This window comes from Podarcis erhardii (assembly GCF_964252035.2).
Source record: "Podarcis erhardii genome assembly, chromosome: Z".
Taxonomy (NCBI): domain Eukaryota; kingdom Metazoa; phylum Chordata; class Lepidosauria; order Squamata; family Lacertidae; genus Podarcis; species Podarcis erhardii.
Window position 1 is genome coordinate 29,837,997 of NC_138504.1, and position 4,819 is coordinate 29,842,815.

At 48.8% G+C, this 4,819-nt stretch overlaps 1 long non-coding RNA gene across 1 annotated transcript; it reads right to left on the reverse strand.

Annotated features, from left to right (window-relative positions):
* Positions 1-1,669: 1,669 nt before the first annotated feature.
* On the reverse strand, positions 1,670-2,511 carry LOC309333416. The gene is made up of 3 exons (XR_014152506.1): positions 2,436-2,511; positions 2,275-2,357; positions 1,670-1,747 (listed from the first exon to the last, which is right to left on the reverse strand). It is a non-coding gene; the product is annotated as an uncharacterized lncRNA (long non-coding RNA).
* Between the last annotated feature and the right edge of the window lie 2,308 nt (positions 2,512-4,819).

Below are 4,819 nucleotides of genomic sequence, written 5' to 3' on the forward strand. Positions count from 1 at the left end.
AAAACCATTGCTGCCCTCAACCTTAGGACTGGTGAAACAACTCGGTCTTACAAGCTCTACAGAACAGATCATCTTCTTCTTCTTCTTTGATCACTCGTAGCTGAGTAAGATTGTCTTCCATAAACACAGTTTATGGCTATCATGGGATGCACATAATAGGCAGAATATGTGGTCCTGGTCTAATGATAAGTGAGAACAGTGAACAGACCCTCCGTAGTTCTACACTTGAAAAAAAGTCAACAACTTTGGTTTTCGCTTGGTCGGCCCTCATGGCCCTTCACTTCATCAAATCTGGCCCTCTTTGAAAAATGTTTGGGATTCTCTGAAAGGCTCTCAGCTTCCCCTCAATCCATTAACGTGGCTCGTTTCCCTCCCATTCTGCATCCTGCAGCAGATAACTCTGGTGGGTTCAAGGATCTCTCTCTGAGTTCTGTTTCTTTTTCCTGTGACCGAATCTAGCCTCACCAATGCCTCTCTGGATAAGAGCATTAAAAGCAAGGAGATCCATTCTGATCCAACCAGATGGGCGGGGTATAAATAATAAAATTATTATTACTATTACTATTCCTGCTGGAAGAGTTCATCACAGCTGGGATAACCGCAGAGGCCCCCTTGGTATCGGGAGCCTGAACAAGAACGGACAAAGCCTACCTGAACTGTGCTCATACCACAGCCTCTGTGTCACAAACATGGTATGCTCTACCAAGGCAAAACACTCAGTGTCCTGGAGACATCTTAGATCTCAGGTCACTGGCAACAGCTGGACTGGATTGTCACCAGGCGATTGCACTGAACTGTGTTAAGGCCACACAGAGCTACCACAGCACTGACTGCGACATGGTCACACCCTGAAGGCGAGCAAAGAGGACCTCTAGCCAATCTAAGGTTCTGTACTTTGGCAGGAAGAACCAGCTGCTCCAATATAAGATGAGGGACACCTGGTTTGCTGGTAGGGAAAAGGATCTAGGGATCTTAGTGGACCACAAGCTTAACATGAGTCAACCTGAGAGTGATGCAGCAGCAAAAAATGTTAATGCTATTTAAGGCTGCAACAACAAAAGTGTCCAGATCACTGGAAGACAATAACACAATGAAATTCAAAACAGTAACAATTTATTGTGCATTTATTCAAAATCCATTTAAAAATACCGTATTTTTCGCCCCATAGGACGCACTTTTCCCCCTCCAAAAATGAAGGGGAAATGTGTGTGCGTCCTATGGGGCGAATGCAGGCTTTCGTTGAAGCCTGGAGAGTGAGAGGCATTGGTGCGCACCGACCCCTCTCGCTCTCCAGGCTTCAGGAAGCTATCTGCAAGCCTTGCAAGCCCTGCGGGAGTTCCTGCGGGCTCACAAGGCTTTCGGGCAGCAGCCTGCAGCCCGAAGCACGGGGCGCCCTCCAGAGGGCTCCCCGTGCTTCGGGCGAGTGTCCGCAAGCCTCGCGTGCCTGGCGGGAGGTCCCGCCGGGCGCGCGAGGCTTGGGGCAGCAGCCTGCAGCCCGAAGCACAGGGAGCCCTCCAGAGGGCCCCCCATGCCTTGGGCAGGTGTACTCAAGGCTTGGGGCGGCAGCCGCGGCTGGGGGACGAAATAATTTTTTTTTATTCATTCCCCCCCCCCCAAAAAACGAGGTGCGTCCTATGGGCCGGTGCACCCTATAGGACGAAAAATATAGTATTTATTTTTATTCCATTCTCTTCCAGTTCTTTTTCTTCTTGACACATGGAGTTACACAGGGAGTAGATCATATATCCTAAGGAATTGGAAAACCCAAGATTCCGTGAGATTTTTTGAGGCAAAATAGTTAACAACTTTCTGATCTCTCTCTGTCCCCTGCCCTGCCCTGTCTTTTGCAAAACAAAGGTGTCAACCCTGTGCCCTGTGCTCCCTGAGGTGGTCCAAAGGAAAGAAGAGCAAGGCATAAGGCATCAGCTTGGCTGCAAGAGTTGCCAGAAGGAGGCCTACAAAATGCCACCCAACCATCTTAGGGACTCCACTCTGCATCTGTGTAGGGCTCCATCTGCCGGAGCCTGTCTTCTGACACAGGGGAAAGTCCCTTACTCACCGAGGGTTTGAGCCCCATTAGCTCCCCTCCCCTGGTTCCCCTGCCTCTTCTCCCTCTGACTGCTCCTCCTTGTCCCCCCTCCACTCCCTGGGCTCTGAGACGTCTTCCCTTCCTGGTTCTCCAGCTGCTTCCTCCCACCATTCCTCTGTGCCCAACCAGTCCATGACACCATTTCACCCCTTGGCCCCTGTCCCCACAAGGCAGATTCCCCCTACCTGATCTGGTCCCACAGCCACTGCTTCCCTTCTGCCACCATGAAAAGATGGAGAAGGAGGTCTTGCCGGCATCATTCTGTCACCTGCAAGAGAAAAAGGTAAGCAGGACGCCAGGAGTGCCTGCTTCTCTCACTACAGATGGGCTTTTGAGGAAGTCTTACCTGCCAAGTACATTTGGATGTTGGCCTCTTTCTGGTGTCCAGTGGAGCCCGAGGTCCGCACTACCTATAAATCTTCCAGGTGGAAGCTGGCAGGGTCCTACTCTGTGCAGATGCACAACCCCTTCCCCCCCACCTCCCCATGGGGGTCCTTCACACCACCCATCACTCACCAGAATCACTTGGGCTGTCTCCTGCTTGGAGCACTTCAGGGATCGGAGCCCCCTGAGCTCAGCTGCCTGGCAGCTCTGGATGACCCCCAGGAGGTACAGCTGTTCATCCTTCAGCAGCTGAAATGCAAAAGTCAGGCTGTCAGTTCCTCGTGAGGGGAGGGCTTCTCCACATCTGAGAGTGCAGAGTGGGGGGCAAAGAGCCCGGGCAGCGGGGGCAGGTCTGAGGGATCCAGTCCCTGCTCTTGTTTTCTCTGGGGCTGGGATGCGGAACCGCAGCAGAACTGCAAACAGAAGAACATGGGAAGAGGTGAGCCCTCTTTTGCATCCTTGAACTAGTTGCCCCCCATGCCTATTCCTACCCTCCTCTGTCCAAAAAAAGGAGGGACGTTTGCTCACCTGGTGCCACGGGCTGCTCTGGGTCTTGCTGGGGGGCCACCCTGTGGCAGCGCTTGAACAGGCGCCTTAGGCACCTGATCCTAGAAGAGATGAGCGGAAAGAGCGACTCAGACACTGGCAGCCCCAATTCTTGGGGGGTGTTTGTGTGTGAGGAGGGGCATCTGGAGAAAACAGTGAACCATTGCCGAATTGGCAGAACAGAAATACATATGTGGAGCCTAATCGATCCTTGCCGGCCCATCATGACCAATTCCTTCCATCTCTCTGCAGTTCAGTGACCTGAAGGGGCATCATCAGAGCCTGAAAGAGGCAGCCCAGAGCATGAAGGGCTGGCAGAGAGGGAAAGGAGGTCCCAAGTGCTCTGGGTTCAAGAGCTACGGCCATGCTTGGGCACAGGACATTGGGCACAACATCATGTTTGAGGACTGGGAAAGGTTGTGGACCATTGGGCTGAACTTCACCGCATGTAATGCTCTGAAGGAAAATGTAATGAAAATGATATATAGATGGTACATGACCCCAGTTAAACTTGCCAAATTTTACCATTCGTCTGATAATAAATGTTGGAAATGTAAAGAAAATGAAGGAACATTCTTTCACCTCTGGTGGACATGCCCTAAGGTGAAGGCCTTCTGGGAAATGATATATAATGAGCTGAAAAAGGTATTTAAGTATACCTTCACTAAGAAACCAGAGGCCTTCCTCCTGGGTATTGTCGGCCAGAAGGTGTTAAAGAAGGATCGAACATTTTTTATGTATGCAACAACGGCAGCAAGGATACTCATTGCTAAAAACTGGAAAACTCAAGATCTACCCACACTGGAAGAGTGGCAGATGCAGCTGATGGACTATATGCAACTGGCCGAGATGACTGGCAGAATCCGAGACCTGGGAGAAGAGAGGATTGAAGAAGATTGGAAGAAATTTAAGATGTATTTACAAAAATATTGTAACTTGGTTGAATGTTAAGAAGGATGCTAGATTATAAAAAATTGGCCACCACTAAACTAGATTTGAATTTGATGATAAGTGAGATTAAAGAAAACATAATTTTTTTGGAGAATTGCTAGATTATATTTAAATGAGTGGATATAAGATTGTAAACAAGTTGATAATTTGCTTGAAAAAACCTTTTACGATGTAAATGGGAGCGGGAGACGTGAGGGAGTCCAAAGAATTGATGAAACTATGTTATGTTGGAAGTAAGATTGTTTATTATTTGTCTATTTGTATTCAAAAACTTTAATAAATATTTATATATATATATATAAAAGAGCTACAGCCATGCCAGGACCCAGAGAGCCTGGCCCACTCATTCATGCAGTCAAGCAGTGTATAAATTTCATGAAGCAAATGAAATTTGGGTCATTCTTAACATTGTTACCAGATTTTTTGGAAAGGGGGGGGTTCCCCCTCCAACAGGCACCATACCCCTCTCCAACTGTACCCCAAATCAACACCTTCACTTCAGCAAATGTTGGCACAAAACACATCCTGACACAGTCTTTTCCTTTTTCTATTCCAAAGGCTCCCATAAATAAGGGTAGAACATTTGCCTTAGTGAAGGCTGAGCCTTTCACTCGCAAGGCACTCAACCAATCTGCTCAGACTATCCAAAGAACTGTCCAATAGCAACCAGTGAGCACCACAAAACAGCACCCTCTAGAACAAAGCACTGAGGGCACAACAGAGGACCAGATGGTTGGACAGTGTTCTCAATGCTACCAACATGAGTTGGACCAAAGTGTGGGTGGCAGTGGAAGACAGGAGTGCCTGGTGTGCTCTGGTCCATGGGGTCACAAAGAGTTGGACACAACT